This window comes from Carettochelys insculpta, chromosome 1 (assembly GCF_033958435.1).
Source record: "Carettochelys insculpta isolate YL-2023 chromosome 1, ASM3395843v1, whole genome shotgun sequence".
Classification (NCBI taxonomy): domain Eukaryota; kingdom Metazoa; phylum Chordata; order Testudines; family Carettochelyidae; genus Carettochelys; species Carettochelys insculpta.
Window position 1 is genome coordinate 282,851,931 of NC_134137.1, and position 26,933 is coordinate 282,878,863.

Here is a 26,933-nt window from a genome sequence, read left to right on the forward strand (position 1 = left end):
TGTATGCCTTTGAATACAAGTGTGATTTGACAAACAAATCCCCAAGCTGTTTTTTTTCCCCCCGAAATTCAACACAAAGTTTAGCTTAGCTAATCTTGATGGCTTGTTTAGTTAACTAGGTTTAGAATCTATCACTCAAGTATATAATACAGAAAGCATCAGTAACAGAAATCTAGAGATGCCAGTTCCCACTGTCATTTTCTTGTATTACATAATACATGCCACTTCTTTTCAGAAACCATGTCCACAGACCATAGCGGCGATGCCATGAGTCTATTCTCTATTTTACTGCAGCATAACTCAGCTTTTCCAAGGGAACCCCATTCTATACTTGTTTTTGCAAAAGAATGGAAGCACGAGTTCAATGGGGCTTACTCCAAAATTGAACGCACTCTAAGTGTTCAGGCAGTCAGCTTTTTTGGTAACTTGATTTAAATCAATTATTTAAAGCAACTGTGTTCAGCATGCTCCCCATTCACAGTGCAGTGTGACAAAATGTGGCTCAGGAGAGCTGCACACATGGGGCAGCCCTCTGGTAACTCCCCACATGTGCCCTACCATCTGGCGGGACAAGCGTGTGGCAGCAGCAGCACAGGCAGCTCCTCTGGCCCCAGCAGGCTCCAGTTGCGTTCTGGTGCTGCTTGCATGCCAGCTGCTCGCACAGCACAGCTTCAGCCCGGAGAAATCTTGGGGGCTGGGGTGAAGCTATGGTGATCCCTTACATTACTTTTGGACACCACTGATTTAAATTGCCTTAACTTAAAAATCAATCTACCCTGCTCTGGCTGCCATCCAGAAGAAAACTTGAATTTTGATCCTTGAACAAAGAGTCTCAAGTAACTTGATAGATTGCAAATTAAAATTATCTTAATGAGCTAACTCAGATTCTTCCATCCCAAGAGAAGCCCTCTGAGACAAACTGAAACTATAGTAAAGAACAGACTTATCACACAACTCAACAGGGCTGTGTAAAGTGAAATCATGCATCACCCATACATCATAATTCTTTCACCAGGTGTCAAGCACATGGACATGGGTGATCCATTGGACATAGAGTGCCTAAATTTCAAAAAGACTTTGATAAATTCCTTCACCAGCACTCATAAATGAGCAAGCAGAGATAGGGTAAGAAAGAAGAGGGTCCTCTCACAGATCAGTTATTGGTTAAAAGACAGTAAACAAAACTGACTTATTCAGATTGCCATCTCTATATACGAATAAGGACGGTTTTAAATAATTGCACAGTTGCATACGATGGCACCTTAATACCTCAGAAGATAAAGAGGAGGAAGAGGAAAAAGTACAGAGGAATAGTATAAACCTGGAGAAGTGTTAAAAAAAATTATGCTGTCTTCAAGAGTAAACAAAACCTGAGGTTGAGAGTAAGCTTGATAAAGAAGTCGACACATTAATTGGTGAAGGATGTTTTCACCATTACAGGTTGAACTCTCTAGAGTCCAGCCTGATTTTAGTTAGCCAGATGTCTACTTATAATGAGTGTGGCCAAGTTTCTCACAGTCCCATAAACCTTGTTTACACAGCTTCCTGTTCTGGCTCTCAGTGTTCTGTGCTGTTATTTAGCTCTAATTTACCTCTAAATGTCTACGAGCCAGTAAGAGGAGGAAGTGTTGGTAATGCTGCTAGACAATACTGACCTCCTGCAGTACAGTAAGGCCTCAGAGTACCTGAGGGTTCCATTCCACACACTCCCACATAACCTGGGATTTCATGCAAGTTGGGGTCTGGCTTGTTCTGCCGGGGAAGCAGCAGCAGAAAAGTAAGTGGGCGGGGGGGCAGTTGGGGAGGTTAAGCCTGGTGACAGGTTGGGGCCATGGGAGGTGTGGGGGGGGGGAAGATAAGGTTGGGGTGGGTTAGGGCTGCAAGGGGGAGAGGGGTGTGTTAAGCAGGAGCTGTGTGCAGGGTGGTGAGTCAGAGCCCTTCTCAAGCGGTGAGCCAGGACACGGCCAGAGGTTGAACCGGAGCCAAAGCCAGGCGCGGGACGGCAGGGGGTTTGAATTGGAGCCACGCATGGGAGTTTAAACCGGGGCGGGGAGTGAAGGGTGAACCAGAGCCACACACGAGGGGTGGTGAGCCAGACCCAGAGGTGCGGATGGCAGGTGAGCTAGAGCCGCACACAGACGGTGAGCTGGGCCATAGTGGGGGGTTGAGCTGGTGTCAGAGCCAGGCATAGGTGGTGAGCCAGCAGAGGGGCTGAACTGGGGCTGCACGTGGGGTGTTGAACCAGAGCCGCGCATGGGAGTTTAAACCGGGGCAGGAGGATGGAAATGGGGCCACACGCAAGGGTTTGAATTGGAGCCATGCGGGGGGGTTAAACTGGGGCAGGGGATCGGAGGTGAACCAGAGCCACGCGCGAGGGGCAACGAGCCAGAGACGCGCATCAGCAGTGAGCCGGCAGGGGGTGTTGAACGGGGACCAGGGAGGTTGAGTGGGAGTCACGCCTGAGGGGTGGTTAGCTATACCCAGAGACAGGGCCGGGGTGAGCAGGAGCTGGGGAGGAGGGCTGAGCCTGGGCCATGCAGAGCCAGTGGGGTTGAGCCAGGGCGGGGGGAGTGAGTTAAGTGCAACTGGAAATCGCACTACAGGGATTACAATAGGAATCGGGATCAGACACGTAAGAGTATACTCTGAGACCTTACTGTATGGCAAATTTCCTCCTTCAGCACCAGTCAGGTCCTGAGGATGCCAGCTTAGAGAGGATCAACCTTTACTTAACTGCCTGTTTATTTTCCCTTGTCACTTTTTGAGGGCATTTTTAACCTTTATTTATTCCAAAAAGACTAAATTTCTATGCTATTCAGTAATCCCCAACAATACTAGCCCAACATTTCCAGCACGATCTGGGCCTCAAAGCAGCACAAAAATTACTGGACAAGGCACAGTCTTTTAGCACAAGCATCTGACGACTCCTCTGTTAAATCCATCCAAGGCAGACTGCCTGGCCTTATACCAACATACCATTCCTTTTATTCACACAACTGTGAGACGACTGCACGGTCACTTGGAATGTGCATGAAAGACAAATCAGATAGACAGAGCTATGAATTTCCTGCTGTGTGTGTTACAACATCCTTAGTTTACTTTCCACATAACCAATCAGGAGAGTATTGATGCAATAGCCTGCCATCGGGAAGATGCAATGAGACTTCTCCAGGCCCAACCAGCAGGAAATAGAACTTCACAAATTCCTGCATCTTGTGGGGGCAGGGGAAGAGAAGTGGCTGTGGAGGGTTCTTCACCTGGCTGCATAGCAGCAGAGTTCAAACTGCTGACAAGAGCAGTCATTGTGGGACACTTCATGGTGTTCAAATAAAGTGATTAAAGCAACCCTAGTATCTACAGTGGCTCTTTATTAATACAAAATGTACATGAGAAAGACAATAATCTTTCATCCAGGTAGAAGTATTGTGTCTCCAAAACCAGGAATGTTTCATGACAAAAGTCACATTGCTTTTTGGAGATAAAATAGTGAGTGTAAAAATGCTGCAATTTTTGGCAACAAACACTTGGTACTGTAGACAGAGATTCAGACTCCTTCCAGAACACTTTAAATGGCCTCAGGGCAGAGAGATTACAACTGCTAATGAATAGTAATAGAGAGATAGCAGTGATAAGTCTGCATCTTAAAACAAAAAAGCAGTCATGTAGCACTTTAAAGACTAAGAAAATAATTTATTAGCGGATGAACTTTTGTGGGGCAGATACACTTCAGATCTGGAGACAGTGTTGTACTGGGAATAGTGCTGAAAGTGAATTGTCATGGTGATTACATCACAGATACAAACAAAAATCTGAAATGAAAATGAACAAATCGGATACATAGGGCAGAAGGCAGGGACGAAGTAGGTGAGGAAGGGGAGAAAATTACTGTGTCTATTAAGTGCATTGCCTGAAATCCCTAGGAATATCAAAGATGGGGAAGCTGCCTTTGTAATGCATAAGGTAATTGCTAAGGTAATTGTTAAGTATACAGCAATAAATCACAGCTTTAAGAATGAAACATATTTTCACATATGAGCATAATTGAGGCCAAAGAGCAAAATATTGAATTTGAGCATAAACTCCAGTCCAGATATTTCCCTTCGTAATCTGGTGTTAAAGTCTCTTTGTTGTAAGACGCATACTCCCAGGTCTTCAACGCAATGTCCCACTCCATTGAAATGCTCATTGACAGGTTAGTGTATATTCAGATTCCTAATTTCTGCTCTGTGCCCATTCATTCTTTAGCAAAGTGACTGTCCAGTTTGTCCAATATACATAGCAGCGGAGCACTGCAGGCACATGATGGCATATATACAACATTGGTTAAGGTACCAGAGTTATGAGCCCCTGATCCTGTAACTTAGGTTTTTAGGTCCAGTGATGGTGTACCCAGAATAAATGTGGACAAAAGTTGACACCGGGGTTTGTTGCAAGGAAAAGTTCCAGGATTAGTATTAATGTGGCCTGTGATTGATAGTGAGAGTTTTCCTGAGGTTAGGTAGGTGGTGGGCTGTATGAGAGAAGAGGCCTCTCACCCATAGCCTCTTGGAATGTAGTAGCATCATGTTCCAGTATAGGTTGTCGATAATGTCCTCGAGGCTAAAGGTAATGACAAGTGATGTTCTGTTATTGGCCTTCTTGGGCCTATCTTGAAGGAGCTGGTTTCTGTGTACTTGTCTGTCCCTATCTATATTTTCACTTCTCCCAGTAGGTAACTTCAGTTTATGAATGCTTGGTAGAAATCTTGAAGTTTCTGGTCTCTGTCAGTAGGATTGGAACAGATAAGAATCACCATGCCAATTTACTTTCAGCACTATTTCCAATATGGCACTATCTGCAGATCTAAAGAAGTGGGTCTGCCCCACGAAAGTTCATCAGCTAATAAATTATTTTTTAGTCTTTGAAGAGCTACATGACTGCTTTATGTTTTGTTAACTTCTAATGACTAGAAGATAAGTTGAGAGACCAAGGATTGGGTGAGGTGACCATCCTCATGTGACTGAATGTAAAAGCTAAAACAGATCACTTTCAAAGGCAAACCAACATTTATGAAATTCTTAAATCTGATCTCTTGCCTTTAGGGTTGGGAAAGACACTTAGATACCATGACTACAGGTGCTAAAACATCCAGGATCATCTTATTGTGAAGGTCAAAAAGTGCTTTGTAATTTTAACAAAGTACAGGAAAATCAAGAGAGGAAACCCTCATTTGGAAAATTTGGACACCAACTCAAACGCTCTCATTTCAGTTCTGCAGCAGTATGAACACAATATGCCACACTAGAACAGACTGATAACGTATTTAGTCCAGGAATTCTCTGTTCCCAAGAGCACGCAATGCCAAATGATTTAGAGAAACCCATGAACAATAGTACAGTATTGCACAGGTTGGAGAAGTCTCTTCTGGACTTCAATAATCAATTTATATCCTGAAGCACTTTGGCTGTTAATTCTAGTAATGGTTATTTAATGTAACTGTAAATGCTACACTTACTTACTCCTGTTAATATCTTCCAGTAAAGACAAAAGCAGCTTAAGGAACACCAAGAATTAGCCTCTGCTAGAAGGCCTTAGACACCAGCAGCGAGCTTGGCTCTGAATCAGCAGTGCCTATCCAGAATTGCAAATGGAATAACTTTAACACAGGCATCTCCAACATTTCTCTGCCATTTTAAGATCGCTCCTCCAGATCCTAGCCAATGCTCACCGGTCAACTGTCAGAGAAGCAGTTCCACATTGCACATGGCACTATTCCCTAGTCAAAATTTGATAAAATTAAGGAATGCTCACACAAATCAAATGTCAGCTCAAATGGGCAGAGCAGCTCAGTTTTTTTGTTCAGTTTTTAAAACAAAAAGGTACACTGGAAATATATAGTTACCCCTACATGAACAAACTAGTGGTCAATATCTATTAAGTCATCTATTTTCTCTTCAGTGCCACTACGAACTCCATTTTAAATACAGTAAACACTCTAAACGCGCAATTTCAAGTTAAGTGCAACTCAAAATCCTGGTCCCTCCCGGCCTTAGCTCAATGCCTCCAGCCCAGAGGGCCCCCGTGGTCCAGCTCACCACCCGCGCATGGCTCCAGCTCACCACCCACACACGCTGCTTCAGTTCAACTCCACACCCTGCCTGGCTCCAGGTCAACTAAACCCCCTGCACCCGTAACACACCCCAGGCTTACCCCCCCACCCCCCTTCCCATGGCACCAACCCACCACCAGGCTTTACCCTCTTAAACTGTGCCCCCAACCCCAGGACTTGCCTTTCAAAAGGAGCTCCGGGTGCTGCTGCTGCTTGCCCAGCTGCAGAAGGTAAGTTCCGCCTGGGAAAAAGCTGCCCCTCAACATACACGAAATTCAAGTTACACGAGGGTGCGTGGAAACAAAACCCTCATGTACAAGGACTAGAATATCTTCTATAAAAACATTTTAAAGAACAAAAATTTATGGATCTAAAGTGAATATATTCATGTCACAAACAACCACTGCAGAGATTAATAAACCATTGAATAGTGTCCTTTGCCATTGTACAGTCTATAGATCTGCAGTGTGCAATACACTGGCCTTTTGTCATGTGTGGTGAACTGGACAGCGCGGTGTGGCAAAACAGCTCATTAGAGCCACAGACGTGGAGCTCCCTCTGCCCCTCCACGAACATGCTCCACTATGCGGTAGGACAAGCACGTGGCGTCTCACTTGGGGTGGCAGGGCTCACCAAGGCTTGCTGCAGGACAGCTCACTGTGGGGCACCGCCAGTTTACGTGGCAGGGGGTAACTGGATGAGGGGCAGAAGGGAAGGGCTGTGGCAATTTGTTTTGGACACCATTGCTGTAGATATTTACATAACTTATCCACAGAATGGGTATGTATATGTATTAGTGTTAAATACACACCCAAATCACTTTGCCCACAAATGAAACAACAGCTGTTGAGTATACAGCAACAAATCACAGCTTTAAGAGTGAAAAATATTTTCATATCTTATATAGAGTATAATGGGAAGTATTTAGGTTTCCCAGCTTGGGAAAAAGTAGCCTGTTACCAGAAGTAATTTTATAGTTTTCAGAAAAATATTACAAGGTATCTTTAGTGACCATGAGCTTCATACATGCTGGATGTCTTTTCTAAAAGACAGCACACTCCAGTAACACAGTTCCCCCTATCATGCTGGATACTGTTTCAGTATCAACCCTCCCAGTGTGATAGCCAATGAAGGCTCCCTTGACAAAGAAATCAATGCCAGAATCTGCCAGGCCAGCCGGGCACTAGGACATATGAGACCACGAGTGTTGAATCAGCACAATATCCAACAGTTCACTAAACTGAAAGTATACAAGGCTGTAGTCCCGACCAGTCTTCTGTACGGCTGTGAAACCTGGATCTTGTACAGAAAACAAACTGCTAGAGCACTTCCACACACAAGCCTGAGGTCAATACTGCACATTCGATGGCAGGACAGAGTTACAAACCTGGAAGTCCTGGGCAGAGCAGGAACCACGAGCATCAAAGCCATGATTCTGAAAGCCCAGCTTTGCTGGACAGGGCACATCATATGAATGGAGGAGTCAAGAATCCCTAAGCAACTCCTCTACAGTGAATTCTCCCAGGGCAAAAGGAGTCACAGTAGGCCTCGCAAGAGACAAAGATTGCATGAAGGCCAACATTGCTCATGCTGGTTTAAAACCAGATCAGCTACAGCAGCATCCAAAAGACCCAACAGGCTGGCGTGCTCTCATACGACATGCGTATGACAACTTTGAAGAGCAGTGACGCATACATCTCATTGATGCTCGTGAGACGAAGAAAGTGACAGTAGCAGCCGCACCAACAAAGCCAGGACAATTCCCTTGCCCCCATTGTGAATGCCCATGCCATTCAAAGCTTGGTCTCCTCAGCCACATGCGAGTCCACAACCAATGAGCCTGTGCAAGCTCAAGACGTCATCGTCTGACACGGACTACCTACAGAGAATGCTGTAAATCAAATCATTAACGTTTCCTGAAAGATGTAGGTGGAGAGGTGCTCCCATTCAAGTACTTTCCAGACTCACCTTCTAACCTGTTTGTGCCAAGCAGATGACCGTATACAGTGAAAGAGCTACAGATTAAATACAGATTTAGGTACAGAACTACTGTACCTAAAGGAGATGTGCCTCAAGAAAAAGAACATAACCTCCCTTATAATATATTCAACTGTGGACATTGTAACCACAGCATAAGCAGAAAGGGATGGGGACAATATTCCCTGTAAGCTGTGCACTTGGGCAACCACTCAGGAGTAATTCAAATGCTGCCAAGCTGATTAGCCAAGCAACCACAGCTAGGCTTTGTGTATTTATTTGTGGTGCAATTTCCACATGCCTCAGTGCACATAAAAAATGGCTTATTCCACATATGAATGGGGAAAAAATAGAGAGAACATTGGCTGGGAAGAATCATACCCCTTCCCTTCCTTCCTGTCCAATATAAGATTTACTTTTTTTGCTAGGGAATGCCACCCGAGGCGAGGCAGATAATTTGGGTGAGCCTCCAGAAAAAAGCATTCCCAGCTTTCTTGAGTTATAAAAATGGATAAGCAAGGTGCATTGACAAATCAGTTTTAATCACAATTCAAATAAGTAAGCAGGAAATCTTGATTTCAATAACATTTTGTACTCACATTCTGCATTTGACTATTTTAGTAATTTTTCTAAAGAAAGATTGTTTCTGTCTGGTACCCACTAGAAGATGTTGATTTGCAACTAAATATACCCGCTACAATAAAAGTTCATGCTTCTTTTTGCTAACCAAGAAGATAGTGTAACTATTATACATTTGCACTATTACATAACAATTCACAGTTATTCAAATTCTTACATTTAACATTTTTATGTTATGTTAGAAAATGGTGAGTGGTGCACATTTTCTTTCTTACTAGATGATTATTTGGGTCAAACAAACACTACTTAGAAAAAATGTTTAATTTAAAATGCAAAAAACCCTAGAACTGTATATGACAGATACATAGCAAAAACGTTTATCAAAAAGCTTCTTAGAGCACGTTTTGTATTTAAAAACAGACTGATGTACTCAAAGGAAATATTTACAGAGAATTGAAAACTGGTTTTGGATGAGATCCTTCAGGGTTTTAAAACTAGTAGAACTCATCCTCTCAGTTTTTAATTTAGAGGTTGGAAGATGAAAACAAGCTTTCCTACTTTTCAACACAACAGGTTTTTTAAATTTGGATGAACTAGTGTCACTTAACTGAATTAATCAAATAACTGAAATGAAGAAAATATTCTCTTGTAACCAGATGAAGAACATTGCTCTTAATAGTTGATTTAACAATTCAACAAACTAGTGCCACGTGCATACCCCAGTAACTTCCACCATTCATTTGGTGATTTGACGTTATTTAAAACTTTACAGAAAGTGCACTGCATACTTTATGTCAACTAAATTATTTAAATAGAAAAACAAGTGCAGTCTAAATCTGATTTTAAATAGTTTTTATATAAAGCTGTATTTACACCAAAAATCCATTTTTTTCTTAAAATGATTTTTAACCCATCTTAATGGGAAGTCTCCATGCCCTAAATAAAGCCCCTCCACATTTAATTAGGAGTCATTTTCCCCAAATGCTAAAAGGGCCTCCACAAACATTTCAAATTTCCCAAACTAAGATTTGTTTGACTGCAATTATAAACAAAAAGATGCTACGTGCCCAACCTCACTGACATCATCAACTGTACCCTGCAGGATCAGACCATAGGTGATTTGTTTCCTCACATCAAATCCAGCCTTATCTCAGCTGGTGTTTCTGAATTCAGGGTCTCCACAACTTTAATAAACCTAACTGGCCATTTCAGCTTGTCATGGCAAGAAACATCTCTCATGGATGGGCTCACAGGCCAACACGACAGAGTCACCAGCTCAAAGTGGATACCCTAAACACGAGATGACACTTCCTTTGCTTTTATCTTTTGGTTTTGCACAACACCGTGTGTGGTGATTAAGAGTGCTCCAATTTTTTCCACCCTTGAGCAGAATGAATTTTCTTGTATGTATTAATGTGGGGGTGATGTGTAACACATCACCTTCATGATGATACACACAAAATTCACATGATGGGAGCGGAGCCAAAGGGTTTTGAGTGCAGGGGGCGCTCAGGGCTGGAGCATAGGGCTGGATTGCAAGAGCATGAGCACTCCAGCCAGGTGCGTAGGCCATAAGATGGCACAGGAGTTGAGAGATTCAGGACTGAGACAGTGTTGGGGTGCAAGGGATCTGGATAGGGGTGCAGTCTCCTTGGTATAGCTGGGGATGGTGCAGGAGGGGACTCCAGGCTTGGGAAAGATCTCTAGGTTGAAAATTAGGGTGCAGGAGGGGGGCACAGACTCTGAGCTTGGGGATCTTGGGGTAGAGCAGGGGATTAGGGATTGGCATGCAGGAGCGTTGCTCAGGGTGGGGCAGTGAGTTGGGCTTGGTTTGCATGGGCTGCTCCCTGCTGAAGCTGGTGGGAAAGGGTTCCCCTTTGCCAGCTGCAACACCTTAGGGCTTGTGGAAAGATCTCCTCCCACCGTAGCCCTGCAGGTCCTGTGTCGGACTTAATGGAAAGTTGTGTGATATGCAGCTTAGGGGGAAACCTAGACACGTGACAGATGTTCTGCCATTTACACAGGCCAATTACCCACAAGTGTTCATTTTTAGAGAAAAGACAACATTAGTCACCAATCCTCCTTGGGAGTCAATCTTCTGCTGCTTCACATCAGTTTCCCATAGTTATATTTGCTCTGTATTACAAACAATGCGTATTAATTATGTATTATAAAATGTAAGTGGCACTGTATTGAAAGCGTGTGCCATGTTAACTTGCTGTATCTGCTGAAACCTGGTTACGACAAACAAATACCTCACATACAACTGTGCCACTTACCATTCTTCCTCTCACTTAGAGGAGGGAGATTGGGGTTTCGGCCATAGTGAAGATTCAGGGTCAGCTCGGGCTGCAGGGAGAGCTCCTGCAGCTCATTGGTAACAGCTTCACTCTGTGGGCTTGGTGCCGCAGAAAGCGACACCAACACCGGTTCATCATCATTTTCGCCAGCCCCTCCTCCATCCAGCCCATTTCCAGCAATGGCGGAAGAGGGCAGGCACACCGCACTGGAGAAATCCACTTTGGCTTTCGTGATGGCAACCTGCTGAAAGGATAGAGAACACAAATTTGGCAATTATTATAGAGTGAACTATCCATTTTACCTCAATGCAGATGGTATCTGTACATTTAAAATTAATGTATTTCTAGATCTTTGTTACAATTCATGTTCAATTGAGTTCAATTCAAACCCAGCACTAGTTACTCAAACCCAGTAAACCTACTGGTTTTACAACTTACGTGCCATTTTCTTCTCTTCAAACATTTCCATCACTAAGTCTATTTGCTAACTATACTACTGAGCGTGGTCCCCCTCCCTCCGGCTCTCTACCTATTTACCAGATCAGCATCCTCAACCTATTGATAAATCAATTCCCACATTTAAGAAAGAGTGGTAAACACGACAGTTGGATTCTGCTTATTTTCTCTAATCTACCAATTAACCATATTTATTTAGCTTCCTTGTGGATCTCTTTTTAAGTGTTTTCCTTGTTTTACAATAAGTGGTCTTTAAAGGTTAATTGTCAACTTCAAATGTAGTCAGTTTCTTAAAAAGAATAATTTTCAGCAACTGCAGACACCTGGGTTCACCTCCAATTTGTGGTTTTACACACTTTTTCCACCAAAAAAAGTTTTCTTCCATTACACATTTAAACAATGAAAATGTATTATGGAGAAAAGTGTGTTAATATACAACTATACAAACTGAGAAGTTTTGCCCTTTATTTCTGAGGAATAGTAGTGTAAAGAGTAAGGTTAAGAGCTTCAATTATCCAAATAATTAGCAGAACCAGATTATATATGAATATTTGACTCCAGGCTGTAATTTCATGCATCATCTTTTCATATGGTTGAAATATCCAAGTCATCAGTAGTATATCCAGCTACACAGACTGAAGAATGTTGGCTGGCTGCCATATGAGAATCAGTTAAATGTTACTAACATTAATATTTACATGGCAATGGCAATTATACTGGATCATTCACATGCAGTTGAGAGGAACTGGGATAGCAGTTGCCTGCTCCTTAGTACAGCTTCCAGGTTGAGCAGCCAGGCCTGCACTACTATGGCTGTGCTGTTATTTATCAGATCTGAAGGCTTCTTCATTTTCAACTTTCATTTTAATGAGTTGTGCAGTAGTTATGAAAACACGAAATTGGCAGGTATTCCTCAACTAATCTAGAAAACCCTGCAAACTGTGTAAAATCCTAAATCTTGTGTAGAAGTATTTTAATTAAACTGTGATGGGGTTCAAGGGTCCCCAAGCTCCACACCCCGTCCACAGACAGGAGCAACTCTCAGGAGAGCAGTGGGTTTACTAGGGAATAGGGCACAGCATCTTACAGAAGAGTCAGTACAGCAGGCAGAAAGTCAGTCCAATCCATGCTGCGGAGAGGAGGCCCCGAGGGGCCCCCTCCTTTGCCCCTCTCTCTCCTCCAGCCCAAACTAACTACTTTCCAACTCCCAGTTCCAATTCAAACCCCTCAGGCTCCATCTCCTCCTTTGTCTGCAGTCTAGAAGTGTCACCTGGTCACCTCGGTTACCCTCAGCAGGAGCCCCACACCCTTTGTAAGCCCCACCATGCACATATCCCCCACTACATCACAAAAACAATAATTATTTTAAATATTTCCATGGTCTACACATTCTTGCATCTGTATTGAGCCAAATGGCCAGCATAAAACAGTAAACATGAATCCACTTGAAATTAGTTCAAATTGTTTTCCAATTCCCCTTTTGTAGGCAAGGCTTCAATTACTTTGCTTCCCTTTCTCTTTCTGAAATGGTGCAGGGGAGAAGAGATGATTAATGTTTGCAAAGCACTTTGAAAAATAAGACCAAAGAGATAAGTGGCAGTAACTTTTTACTCATTAGAATGCTTAGTGACTTGTTGGTCCCAAGATATGAGCAGTACAAGGTGAACTTGACTAAAATACAACACATGCAAATATTAAGAACTGGTGGCAAACCATTTATTTTGGCTATGATGTCCAGGTCACATTCTAATCAAAATGGGCAAGGAGGTGGAAGCAGACAACACTATGGTATGGTGCTTCATATACTGTAGGGCTACATCTACAGGAAAGGCTTTTCCCAGCAAAAGTGGGCTTTTGTCAGGAAAACCCACGAAGCATCTACATGAAGAGTGTGCTTTGTCAGCAGTCCATCAACAAAATTCATCTCATCCGCCGGCAGCATTATACCTCTCTGCGTTCAGGTATAACGATTAGTCAACAAAAATGCCATGTAGACACTCTGGGGCCCTTTTGTTGACAGAGGGGTCCTCCAGGGTGCCAGCCAGCTGGAGCCAGGAGGCACCCTTTCCATCACAAGCATGGCTCAATGATCCTTGCCGCCAGCCGCTTTTAAAGGCACAGGTAGTTGCAGAAACCCCATGGCAGGAAGTTGGGGGCATGGCTGCAGGCTGGCAGCACTGCACCCTATCAGCCAGACCAAGGTGTCTCAAAAAAGTTGAATGCTGCCTGTGACCCCCCTGGCTCTCTGGGGTGAAGAGACCATCCTCCTCAATCCCACACTCAAGTACTGCAACACACCCGGTTATGCCCACCATGCCACAGCCCTGGTGGAGTACAGCTACTCAGCCTGCACCCTGGAGAGGGTTCCTACAAAAGTGAAAGAGCTCCACTAGGGCTACACACAGGCCCAGTGCGAACAGCAGAGATCAGGAACATCACCCGCTAGCTGCCCCTAGTACAGGGAGCTGGACCAGTTGCTGGGGCATGACTAGAGTGACCCCAGCTGCAAGATCTAGATGCTGGGGGGAGGCCCCCCCAAATGCAGATGGTGTCCCAATACACCTCACTGGAGCCATATGAGGACCAACCCTCAGACCCCAAATCCAGCATGGGGACCTTCATCATTGCCCTGGATCTGGGATCCTCCAGTGTAACAGCCTTGGCATGGGTGTCTCTGGACCTGTTCGGGGGACCTTCGGGTGAGTACCCCACGGGTCACACACCCTGAGGTGGAGGTGGGATGTGTTGCAAGCCTCACCAGGATGGCTCAGGCTGGAACCCACGTTGCTGGCCTGGCCCATGTACACAGCAGCACATCCCACCCAGACCCTGTGGGTGGTCCCTGGGCATGGATGTGGCCTGCAGCCAGCACTATCGGAGGCCACACGCTCAATGACCCAACCCCAGACACACCACCAAGAACCGAAGACCTCCCACTGGCATGCAGCACCTGTTGACACAGACAGCCCCAACAGCTGCATGCATGTTGGGGGGGGCCCTGGAGAGGACCTGGCTATGCCCAGCTTGCCCACCACCTATAAAAAGAGACCCCTCGGTGGCCAGATGGGCACCCTGGGCTGCTAGCCCATCCAACAAGTGGGTGGAGGTGCACAGTGGTCAGCCCAGTCCCCGCGACATTTTAGTGTCCCCATGTGGCAGGGCTCGCCCTGCAGTGGGCAAGGGAAGGTGCACCCATGACAGCCCCACCCCATAGCTGGGGAGAGGCAGAGGTGGGCTGCTCATGGGGAGCAGGGCCTCAGGACCATGCTGCAGGGAGGGTTCATTGTCTTCCCTTCTCTCCTTACAGCTGCACCATCCAAGGGCCAGGCCAGCCCCACTGCCGAGACAGGCAGCCCCAGGGAGGAGCCAAAGTCAGGTAACCCAGAAACAGTGCCACAGAGGGATGGCATGCCACCACCATCAGTGTGTACCCACAGGCTGGACGGTCCATCACCAACTGGACAATGACAGCCAACAGGCAATGGTGTCTGCTCTGCAGCAGCAAAACAAAAATCACCCAGCAACGGGTGCAGTGGGAGAAGGAGCGGCACCAGGACTGGTCATGGGCCTTGGACCACTGGCTGGCCGGGATCAGCTGTCTCATGGACATCTTGCAGGCCTAGGGGGCCTGGGCCACTGCACCCACAGCCCTTATCACTCCTCTTCCTCCATTGCTCCCCCTCCTGCGCCCGTCCCCGCTTTCCATGCCCCATCCTTGCTCCCCCAGAGCACATGCCCCAAGTGTTGTAGCAGACCCTGCAGCAGTGGCCAATGGCCATGGCTGGAACTACTGCCAACCACACCTCCTGCTGAATCTTTCCCACTGTCATACTTTCCTGTGCTCCCAGCCCTGACAGACACTTCGACCCAGGGGCAGAAGGGGATTCTGTGGCTAACATGGCTCACAGCCCTTCCACCCTCCTCCAAGTGGAGACGGCCCCCCACCATACATAGTTAAGTAGCACAGCATAAACAGCTGTTTTTCAAAAATGTATTTTATACACATTTATAGTTTGTGAAGTAAGCAGTTTCTGGAGCACCACCCCTGGTTTCCTCCTTGCCGGGTGGGGATTGGGGGGGAAGGGAGCAAGGGAAGGAGTTCCAGTGTGGAGGGGTTAGGGCTGTGGGCCCAGGGTGCCCCCAGGAGTGCCCTTGGAGACCAGGGGCAAAGCTTTCCCATAGGACCTCCTGGATATGCAATTCATCCCTGTGTGCTTGGCAGCTGGAAGCCACACCTGGCTGCTCATAGGCACCTCCACCATCCACCACCCACCCTGTAGGAAGCCTTTCTCCTTCTGCTCCACTGGGTTCTGGCGGGCACAGCACATCCCCACCAGGTAGGGGACGTTCAGCCCCGCCCCCATCCAGCCACATCAGGAAGCACGGAACTTCCCCTTCAAGCACCCAAAGATACTTGACTGGGTTCCGTGTCTGGATGAAGCAAGCATTGAACAGTTCCTGTACAGGGTCCAGGTGCCTGGTGTAGGGCCTCATGACCTATGGTGAGAGTGGGTAGGCCAAATCCCCCACCTTGCACACAGGCATGTCCACATCCCCGATGGCCAGCTCCTGGTGGGGGACAGATTCCTGCTGCCACCCTCTGGCACAGGCTGGTATTCTGAAACACCCTGCCAGCATGGGTGTGACCCCAACAGACATCCAGGAACTGTCCACGGTGACCCACCAGGGCCTGCATGATGACAGAGTGATAACCCTTGTGGTTGATGTAGTGTCCGGTGCTTTGGTCCAGGGATGGGGATGTGTGTCCTGTCCAGCACCCCAAAACAGTTGGGGAAGACAAGGGGCATCGAAGCTGGCCATGAGGGCATCTATGTCAGTGATGCAGACAAGCCTCTGGAGCAGGATCATTGTGATGGCCTGAACCACCTGCAAAGGGAGGAGACCAAACAAGGATGTGAGAGACTGAGGTGGCTAGCACTCCTGGGCCCCAGTGAGCTCCACAGTCCCCTCCCACTCTCCCCCCATGCACGGCCTGCAGCTCAAGGGTGCCTTACCTGCGTAAGTATAGCCCCTATGGTGGGCCTCCTGACACCAAATTTGTGGCCCATGGAGTGAAGACAACCCACTTCTCAAGAGGGATGATGGACTGCATACTGATGTCCTGTCGGAGAGCAGGGGCGAGCCAGGTGCACAGCTCAAGAAAGGTCTCCTTGCACATCTGGAAATTCTGTATCTACTGCTGGTCTTCCCATTGCTCCATGACCAGCCAGTACCACCAGCTGGAGCTGGTGAGGTACCGCCAGACCCACCTGAGCTCATGAGGGGGTGAGGGAGGGCAGGGCACAGACACTATGAATATGCTCCATGGGCAACCTCTTGGGGTCATCTCTCCAGATATTGTGTAAAACTGCATCAGAAACATGGGGAAGACCCAGCAAGAGCTGGTCCTCACCCCAGGACGAGCCCAGAGGCTGCTCTGTCACGGCAGAGGTCTGGAAAGTACTTGATATCTCACAAACAGCAACAAAGCCCTGCACCAGCTTTGCTTTCCCTTGAGGTAGGCAAGCCTCAATGTGGCCAGGGAATGTGGGTTGGGGGTACCCTTTAAGGACTTTCCCTCCATGCATGTCCACCTTCCAGGGCTTCGGGGCCAGTTCTGTTGACAAAGCAGTTGGAGCGTGTGTCGACGGAGTGGCCAGAGCAGATCGTTGTTTCGATCTGCTTTTATGTGTAAGCATGATCTGTTGACAGCAGCTTTGTCTGGACATTTCTTCCAACAGACACTTCTACCAACAGATACTTCTAGTGTAGATGTAGCCTATGTGAATGATGCTTAATCTTGCCTTAGTAGCAAGAAGCTTAGTCTTTTAGTAGGTTTCCCCATATTGAAATCCCTCACGCCACCTGCACAATAATGGCATTTTACAGTAAGCTGTCAGTTATACATTAATATTAAGCAGATAATTAAAATTTCAAATGTTTGCTGCACTGTCACTGTCTAAAAAGAACATTTTTGCACAGTGAAAAAGACAAAGGATGTAAAAAATCAACGATGATTTATATCGTAATGAAGGAGCCCCATAAAAAGTGGAAACTAGGCCATAGTACAAAAGATGAATATAAGCAACCACCACAAATGTCTAGGAGAAAGATTAAAAAGATGAAGGCACAAAACAAGTTCAACTTAGCTAGAGACATTAAGGGTAACAAGAAAATGCAGTCTACAAAATACATTAGAAGCAAGAGAAAGATCAAGGACAAAGTAGGCCCACTGCCCAGTGAAGAGGGAGAAACAGTATGATAAAATGGGGAAATGGCAGAGATGCTTAGTGACTTGTTTGTTTCTATTTTCTCCAAGAAGGTTAGTAGTGACTGGCTGCTTAACATAATGAATGCTAGTGGAAATGGGGTAGGTTTAGAAGTTAAAACAGGAAAAGAAGAAAAGTTAAAAATGACTTAGAAAAAGGTAGATGGCTTCGGTAACTAAATTAGTCCTAGGATATTGAAGGAGGAGGTAGCTATAGCTGATAAGAGGAGGTAGCTAAGCCATTTGGAAGTTGGGAGTGATTCCAGAAGACTGGAAAATGGCAAATATAGTGCTCATCTATAAAAAGGAAAATACAAACAACCCAGTCATCTTAACTTCTGTGCCAGGAAAAATAATCTGCAAACGACTGAAAGATAAGATGATAGATAACAGCCAGCTTGAATTTGTAAAGAACAAATCATCTCAAACCAGATAGCTTTCTTTGATAAAATAATAAGCCTTGTAGATAAGGGGGAACTGGTAGACATGGTATTTGATGTGGTTTTGCATGACTTTCTTATTAATAAACTAGGGAAATACAACCTGGATGGGGCTACTATAAGATGGGTGTATAACTCGCTGGGTATCGATTTTCAGAGAGAATAGTTATTAATGGTTCACAGTCATGCTGGAAGGACATAAACGGAGTTCTGCAAGGGTCAGTTTTGGGGGTGGTTCTGTTCAATATCTTTATCAATTATTTCAACAACAGCATAGAGAGCACACCTATCAAGTTTGTGGATGATGCCAAGATGGGAGGGGGTTGCAAGAGTCATAATTCCAAAAGATTTGGACAAACGGTCTGAGGTAAATAGGATGACATTTAATAAAGATAATGCCAGAGGAATGGTGCAGAAGTGGGCAATCTGGACAGGAGTAAGGGGTAGGAGGGGACTGTGAATGGGGGGTCTGGGCAGGAGGAAAGTTCAGGAGCGAGCTGGAGGTATGGGGTGTTGATGGGAGGGGACAGGAGCTGTCTGGGGGTATGGGCAACCGGAGTGCAGCTTACCCAAGCAGGATGCCTGGACACACATGGTTCTGCGTCCTCCACCCACTGCTCCCTGGCACCATCCTTGCAAGAAATAAAGCCTCAGGGAAGCATCATTGCTATTGCTCCCACGCCCCTTCCCCTAGCTGGGGAAACAATTGAGAGGGAAGCAGTGCCACACTAAACTGCTTACTATACCTCCACCCCCGGCCTCCCCAAGAGAGCCCATGGGCTGGATCTGATCTCAACTTGCCAGATTTGGCCCACAAGGCTTGGTGTCTCCCCCTCCCCAATCACAGACTGGGTACTAGGAGGGGAACCTCCAACCTTGGGGTCCAGATCCAGGCAAGCAGGGGGTTCCCTACTCCCAGATCTAGATGGTGCCTGGTCCTGCCATGAGGGCAGGCGACTGGATTTGACCTCTCTAGGTCACCTTTCAGTTCCAGTATTCTAGGAGTCTAGGCTACATTATGAAGACGACTGATGCAGAATCCTTAACTAAAAATAAGGAGCCAATAAGCATTTTGAGGAAGGAGAGTCCCCTGAGATCTTAATCCTATTTCCCGGTCAGTCAGAAAGTCTGCACCCAAAGACAGAAATAACTCTGGAATCAGTCAACAAAAATGGGAGTACTGGTCATGCAGGCAGCAAGAAAATGAACTGCTAATGAGAAACAAGATCTTCTCAACCATGAAGAGGGGAGATTATGCCCTATTTTCTCCTAGATTGAGTGCATCAGACCACTCCAAATTCACGAGAGAGACAGCCTGTAGTAGAGATCATACAAACATATTTAAAGATTTAGGAACGTTACAAGTTGCTGGATACTAACATACTTCCAGACAGAAGTAGACTGCATGCTCTTCTCAGAGAGCCAGGAGAGAAATCAAGTGTTCCTACCAACCACCCACCCACCCTGTACACCCTCAATGCATGCACTGACTGTCTATGGGCCTCAGTGAGTTCCACATAGTAGAAGGAATTCAGCCCTTAACACTGAAAATGTTAATCAAAAACAGCAATAGCTTCCACAATACGTAATGTCAGTAACTACTAAAGGAAACTCTCCAAAACAAAAACATTTAAAATGGGGAGATGTGGAAAGAAGAAGTCCACCGTAAGTTTTCCCAGTACAGTGAGAACATTGCTATGAACAACATCTCCCGTTCTTCTTTCCTTGACATCTATTTGTATTTCGTGTTGTCACAGTAATAGCGATTTCTACCAATTTAAGAATTGCTAAGCAACCTAGAGCAGCTAACAGCAGCAACATGCATGTGGAGCAGGGCTATTTTAGGAAGAAGTGGTCACTTTTTTTTTAAACTTAAGAACAGCCTTCTGTTAAATGACTGTGCCAGCTGTGATCAGCCAGCCAAAAGAGGAGGTAATCTTGAAGCAGGGTGGCTTTACGTGAATCAGGCTTTGAAGTGAATGAACAGAGAAGGAACAGACAATGTTATGTTGTGCCCAGAGTCACCAATGCATTCAAGACATTGCAACTCTGCAAAGTAATCCCGGGGAAGAGAAATCTGAAGCTGATGGCAGCAGCAATGTTAAATTGAGAGGCTGCTAAATAAAATCTTGGGAGTGCTCTGCTTATTAGCCACAAATATCAAGTGTCTAATCATAGACAAGGAAGAAGCTTATGGCTGCTCAGCTGCTGAACTACTGAACACTGGTATGTCTGTGTCCCCTTCCCCATTTAAAAAAAAAAATGTGCTTACCTTGGCAATTACTAGCTAGTTAATTGCCAGCCACAAGGGAGCAAAGAAACTGGTGAAACCAAGGGCTGCCAGGGCAGAGAAAAGGGTGGACTGACCCACACACAGTCTGAAGTCTCAGAGGTAGTCCTGTTAAGTCTGTATCCGTAAAAACAATGAGGAGTCCTATAGCACCTGAGATATTAACTTAAAGGATATGCTTTCATGGCTAAAACTGGATGAAGTGGGTTCTACCCAGGAAAGCATATGCCCTAATAAAATCTATTAGTCTAAAGTGCTACAGGACTCCTCATTGTTTTCAAACAAACAGTCTAAAAACACTGTGGAAAGATTAGCCAAATTCCAAACAACTGCCACTGAATATCTCATCACTTAGATCAGGGATGCACAAAGCCCCCTCAGGGGCGAGTGAAATTTTGTAAGGGAGGGTACAACACGATTGGCTGCTGGATCATGCAACTCAATGTTGAAATAGGTTACTGTTTTTTATGTATGTGTATTCACATTTTTATGCCAATTAATAAAGCTTTTACATTCTACATATTTATTTTCTCTTACTCATATCAAAAGTCCCACTCCCAATAGGATAATAAGCAAAATTTCTGCTGTTTGGATTATATTAGACAGACTGGGGGGCTTCTGCTAATTGTAAGGATGAAAAGTGGGGCCCTGATGTAAAATGTTTGCTTACCCATGATTTACATTATTCTATGGAATATTGTGCCAGATTGTCTGAAGTCATAGCTACAAAGTAAAATACCAGGAAGCAGTTATAAAACAAAGACCAAGTGTACGCTCCATGAGGAAGCACAGGCTTGTTCAGACACCACTGGAATCCCAGACACAGAAGAACATGATGTTTACACCAAAACCCAGGGCAGGGGGATAATAAAGGAATTTACCCCACTCATACATTTTCTTCAGTTCCAGAAGAGAGAGAGACAGAAGCAAATAAATCCTTTTTGGTTTAAAAAAAGACAGGAAGCCACGTTTCTGTTCCCACTTGCCTCCCTAATATAATACTACACACAAATGTCTTCAGTGGAGTTTTTCTGAAACTATACTGTAGACTCTTCCAGAGATAACTGTCACAGTTCCTAATGTAGGGGTGGGGAACCCTCTGCTTGCAATCTGAATCCAGACTGCAGCTTGTCTGGATCCAGACCCCAAGCCTTGGGGCTCCCCTCCACAGCATTCATCCCACAATGGGGTGGAGAGTGTGAAGCCCCAAAGGCCAGATCAGGCACTTCACAGTCTGGCTGCAGACTGCAGGCTCTGCCAGGGGCTGGGGAGCAAGAAGCAGCTCCAGGATCCCCTGCTGTTCTCCAGGGGGTGGGGAGCTGCCCTGAAACTTCCTATTGTCTGAAATTCTGGCCTATAGGCAACCAGAGCAGGGGGAGACAGTGCCTAGGAGCAAAGGGGAGGGGGAGCAGAGCCATGTGCAACCAGGGGTGCTGCAAAGGTAAGTACATTGCCATCGCCCAGACCAGTACTCTGAGACAGCTCCTGTAACCCCCTCTTACCTCTTTTCTGCACCTTCCCTCACAGACTCCTCACCCCCAGCCTGACCCCTCCCTCCCAGACCCCTCACCCCAAACCCTCCTGCACCCATCAGTGAGGTTCGTTGGGTTTTTTGTTGTTGTTGTTTCTCACTTCTGTGGTCCCTGACTTATCTTTCTGTGGGTCAGTGGCCTCTGACCTGGAAAAGGTTCCCACATTCCTGTTCTAATAGCTTCTTAGTAAAAATGCCCTCCCCCTGCTCTGAAACTGCTGGAAGACAGCCATATGCACATTCATTTTAGTCTTTAACGGAATTAGAGTGAAACCAAGTCCTGGTGTCCAAGATTTTTATTAGCTCTGAAGCACTGCTTTTTCAGATCACTGAACAGGTGAACAACCACATCACCTCCAAGAAAAATCCCTTCATGGGATTCTTTGTGGCTGACCAATTTTGAATTTCAAACTCAGACGTAACATCCCTTAAACAAATCAGATACAAGGTTATCAGAAAGAGAGATTGGATAATGTTACTCTGCTAGCTCTCCCCACTATTTTGAATATATCTGCACTTCCTTTCACACTAAGTTAATGTCAGTCCATGGCTTGCCCAGTAAGAAGTTCTCTGGGAGTGAAGCAACTTTCAATCATTCCTCTTATCTTTGGATATGAAGGAAGTTACCTCTACAAGGGTCTCCAAAAGGATATTTTAAGGAAAGTATTCAATATACTTTCACTTAAGATGTAAGTAATCAAGCCCATGGAGGCAGGACTATTTTTCCAACAAATTTAGATTCTGCCTGCCTGGCCTGGCCTGACACCATAAGTGTTTACACTGTAGCACAGACAGCTGTATTGCAAGAGTCTCACAAATTCTGCATCTTCACAGTGTGCATCAGCTCTGACCAGGTGGAAATGACCTGAAATTCAATGAGATCAGCCTCAACAGTTGAGAATGCCCATGACAGGGACCATTACTGAGCACAATTTGCTTTGTGGGTTTATTTATTTTATTTTTGCTAAGATCACATGTAAAATTCAGACACTAGCCTTCTCGGAACTGGAATGCGATCAACTCATTTCACAAAAACAGATGAACCATCTTCTGTTATTAACCACAGACTGGATTAGAACCAGTGACCTTCAAGGTGAAAGGTTGTGTTTATCCCATCCCCGATTCCTTGAGTCACCATCTTTCAGGCCTTCATTTAAAAAACAAAAAGAAAACATTCTTGCAGACAGAAAGAAAACAGAAAAGCTGATAAGGAACAGATGGGTGTGTTGCCACAATGGATCCAAAGAGTCTTAAAGACAGTATCCTGTCCCAATTACCTTAGAGTAGGGGACAGGCCGTCTTTGAAGATCACCTGAAATCTTTTCACTGCTGCCTTGAGCAAATCTGCCAATATAAGATCCAAAACAAAACATGTTGGGGCCAGCAAGGAAATAGCAAGAAATCTTACCAGACTAAAAGGTATGAACAACTTTTGTTAAGACTTAAAAGGAGAAGGAGCAAGAAAGGGCTTGTCTGGTATAATCACATTGACAACATCATCATTCTGATCATTGGTAAAATGGCCAATAGATCTTGTAGATAAAGGCAATTCCTCTGTTAGCTTTAAAACTTCCCTCTCTCATATATCCAGGACCATATTTCTAATGCACCACAGAAAATTTTCCTCAAAAAAAATATTAAACATAAGTTTTACTTAGTCCAGCAGTGATAAAAGTTTAAACAAAAAGCTCATGATGACCATTTCCAAATAACCATTTCTTGAATAAGTGTTACTATGTTTCAGAAAGTTACTGTGGTTCGTGTTTCTTTGTGTGCACTGAGGCATGTGCAAATTGCACCACCACTAGAAACAAACAAACAAAAAAAAAAAAAACTAGCTGTGGGTGATGTATGGGTGTGCACAGAGAGCCACATGTCCCCCTGGAGCCCCCACAGTGTCACAGGGCCAGGGCCAGAGCCCAGTATGGTATGGAGCTAAGGCCACCCCAAGACCTCTGCAGGGGCCAGAGCATCCTCTTCACCTCCTATCCCCAAATCCCTGCTCTGGGGATGGGACAGAACCCTATTAGGGCAGCTCCTGCCGCAGGGTTGGAGCCATAGCCCTGTGTGGCACAGGGGCCAGAGTCCACCCGCTCCCCAGCTGCATCAGTGAGCCAGGGACAGAGCCCTGTAGATGTGGAGACAAAGCCCTTGTGGACCTCCAGCAGGGCTGAAGGGCCCCCTGCCCCCTCCTCAGAGTGCCCACCACAGGGCTGTGGCTGGAGCCCTGCATGGTACGGGGCTAGGGCCAGAGCCCCTCTGGAGTCCACAGCATTGAAGAATCTGCTGCAGGATTGTTTCTCTTCCTAGCGGCTGGGGCTGGTGTGTGGGTTCTGGCCGGGACGGAGGGTGCAGGAGCAGGCTGAGGGTGAGAATTGGGGCAGGAGCAGTGTGGGGAAGGGAGAATCTGGGTAGGAGGGGATGTAGTAGCAAGCTGGGGTACTCTGGGCAGAAGGAGGGGGTCAGGAGCAGGCTCAGGGAAAAGAGGACATCTCCCTGCAGCACTTTTCCCTCCCCCCAGCAGGGGAAAACATCATCAGGGAGAAGAATGCCCTGGACACACTTCTTGGAGACATGGTCCCAGACACTGCTCACCCCACACTGCACATTGGCAGGAGTTCCAGACAATCAGAGTGGCGGGTGAAGCCTTTCACCAGGCAACCTCTGTGGCGGGGCTCCCTAGTTCAGCGATATCTGTGGTCCTGCTGAACCATGGATGCTCCCAGGATAAGAGAGAGTCAATCTATATTAAGATCCCAGACATTTTTAGATATTTTACAAACCTGGCCGAACAGAGATTTTACAACCAAAAAACAGTAAAGCTCTGCATCTTTATTTATTTATCAAATGATGCTGTTGTAAGTAGGACTATTAGTGACTTTAGAAAGTCTCACCAGCACTTGGAGCATATGCAGGCCTCAAAAGATCAAATTTCGGCACTCCACCTCAGAAAGGTTACAGACTACTGGTCTATCTAATTTGCTCTTAAATATCTCCAGTGATGGAGATTCCACAACTTCCCTAGGCAATTTATCCCAATGTTTAACCACTCTGACAATTTGGAAGCTTTTCCTAATGTCCAACCTAAACCTAACCATGCTACAGTTTAAGCCCATTGCTCTTCGTCCTATCCTCAGAAGCCAAGTAGAACAATTTTTCTCCCTCCTCCTTGTAATACACTTTTAGGTACTTGTCAACTGCTGTCATGCCCGCTCCAAAACTTCTCTTTTCTGAGCCAAAGAAGCCCAGTTCTCTCAGTCTTCCCTCGTAGCTCATATTCTCTAGACCTTAAATCATTGTTGCTGCTCTTCTCTGGACCTTCCCTCAATCTTTCTGGAAATGTAGTGCCCAAAACTGGACGTAATACTCCAGTTGAGACCTAATCAGCGCAGAGCACAGCAGAAGAACAACTTCTCATGTCTTGTAGCCCCACCTAAGTTGTATTTGCACAGTTTATTGATAAAGAGATCATGTGAGACTATATCAAATGCCTTACTAAAGTCTACGTATACCACATCCATTGCTTTTCCCTTATCTACGAGGCTTGTTACCCTACCAATGAAAGCTATCAGATTGATTTGGCATGATTTATTCTATATAAATCCATGCCGGCTGTTACCTATCACCTTATTTTCTTCCACATGTTTACAGATAAATTCCTTAATCATTTGCTCCATTATCATTCCTGGCATAGAAGTTAAACTGCCTGGTCTGTAATTTCTTGGGTTGCTCTTATTCCCCTTTTTATAGATTTGCACTGTATTTGTCCTTTTCCAGTCTCTGGAATCGGTCCCAATTTCCAGGACTTTTCAGAGATGATAGCTAAAGGCTCAGATACATCCTGTATGAACTCCTTGAATATAATAGGAAGCACTTCATCAGGCTCTGGTGACTTACAGACATCTAAATTTTCTAAGTAAATTTTAATTTTGTTTTTGTTTAATTTTATCTTCTAAACCTACCCGCTTCCCACTAGCATTCACTATGTTAGGCATTCCTTCAATCGGACTTCTTGGTGAAGACCAAAACAAAGAAGTCATTAAGCACCTCTGCCATTTCCAAGTTTCCTGATATTGTTTCTCCCTCCTCACTGACCAGTGGGCCTGCCCTGTCCTTGGTCTTCCTCCTGCTTCTCATATATTTATATAATGTCTTGTTTCCCTTTATGTGTCCAGCTAGTGTGAGCTCGTCTTGTGCACTTGCCTTTCTAATCTTGCCTCTGCATACCTCTATTGTTCGCTTATATTCATCCTTGGTTAATTTGTCCTAGTTTCCACTTTTTCTAGGACTCCTTTTTAATTCTGAGATCATGCCAGCTCTCTCGATTAAGCCAAGGTGGTCTTTTGCCATACTTTGTACCTTTCCTACACAGTGGTATAGCTTACTTTTGGGCCCTTAATAGCGACCCTTGAAAAACTGCTAACTCTCTTCAGCTGCTTTTCCCTCTTAGTCTTGCTTACCTATCAGCTCTCTGAGTTTATCAAAATGTCTTCCTGAAATCCACTGTCTCTATTTTGCTGTTCTCCCTTTCACTCTCTGAGAATCATGTACTCTATGATTTCATGGTCACTTTTTCCCAAGCTGCCTTCCACTTCCAAATTCTGAACCAGTTCCTCCCTATTTGCTAGAAATCAAGTCTAGGATAGTTTCCCCATGGTAGCTTTTTCAACCTTCTGAAAAATAAAAGTCTTCAGTGCAGTCCAAGAACTTTTTGGATAGTCTGTGCCTGGCTGTGTTAATTTCCCAACATATGCCTAGATATAGGAAGTCCCCCATCACCACCAAATCCTGCTCAATCTCTACTTACAAATGAAATTGGTCAAATCATTGTGGTTTAAGATAAAAAACAAACAACAGCTTTTCAGCAGACTGATTTTTGGCACAAAATGAAGTTTAAAAAAAAAAAAGTCTCTTCCAAAGCCAAAGCAGTAATGAGGGTCTGCGCCTACAAGCTCCAATAGTGAGTGCACTGGAATTAGGTAGGCTGGAGGCAGAGTGTGGCTG

General features: G+C 45.3%; 1 protein-coding gene and 1 long non-coding RNA gene across 3 annotated transcripts in view; both read right to left on the reverse strand.

Moving 5' to 3' along the window:
• The window catches only part of MRTFA (myocardin related transcription factor A), a 150,759-nt gene extending 139,708 nt beyond the window's left edge, over positions 1 to 11,051 (reverse strand). The window contains exon 1 of one of the 2 annotated variants that reach the window (XM_075009596.1): positions 10,924 to 11,051. The gene's annotated coding sequence lies outside the window, so the exon portion shown is untranslated. The remainder of the gene's footprint in view (positions 1 to 10,923) is intronic. The other variant, XM_075009587.1, reaches the window with a different exon arrangement.
• Positions 11,052 to 11,120: 69 nt separating this feature from the next.
• Positions 11,121 to 26,933, reverse strand: part of LOC142021131 (uncharacterized) — a 44,016-nt gene continuing 28,203 nt past the window's right edge. The window contains exon 3 of the long non-coding RNA XR_012647598.1: positions 11,121 to 11,188. This is a non-coding gene — a long non-coding RNA (uncharacterized LOC142021131). The remainder of the gene's footprint in view (positions 11,189 to 26,933) is intronic.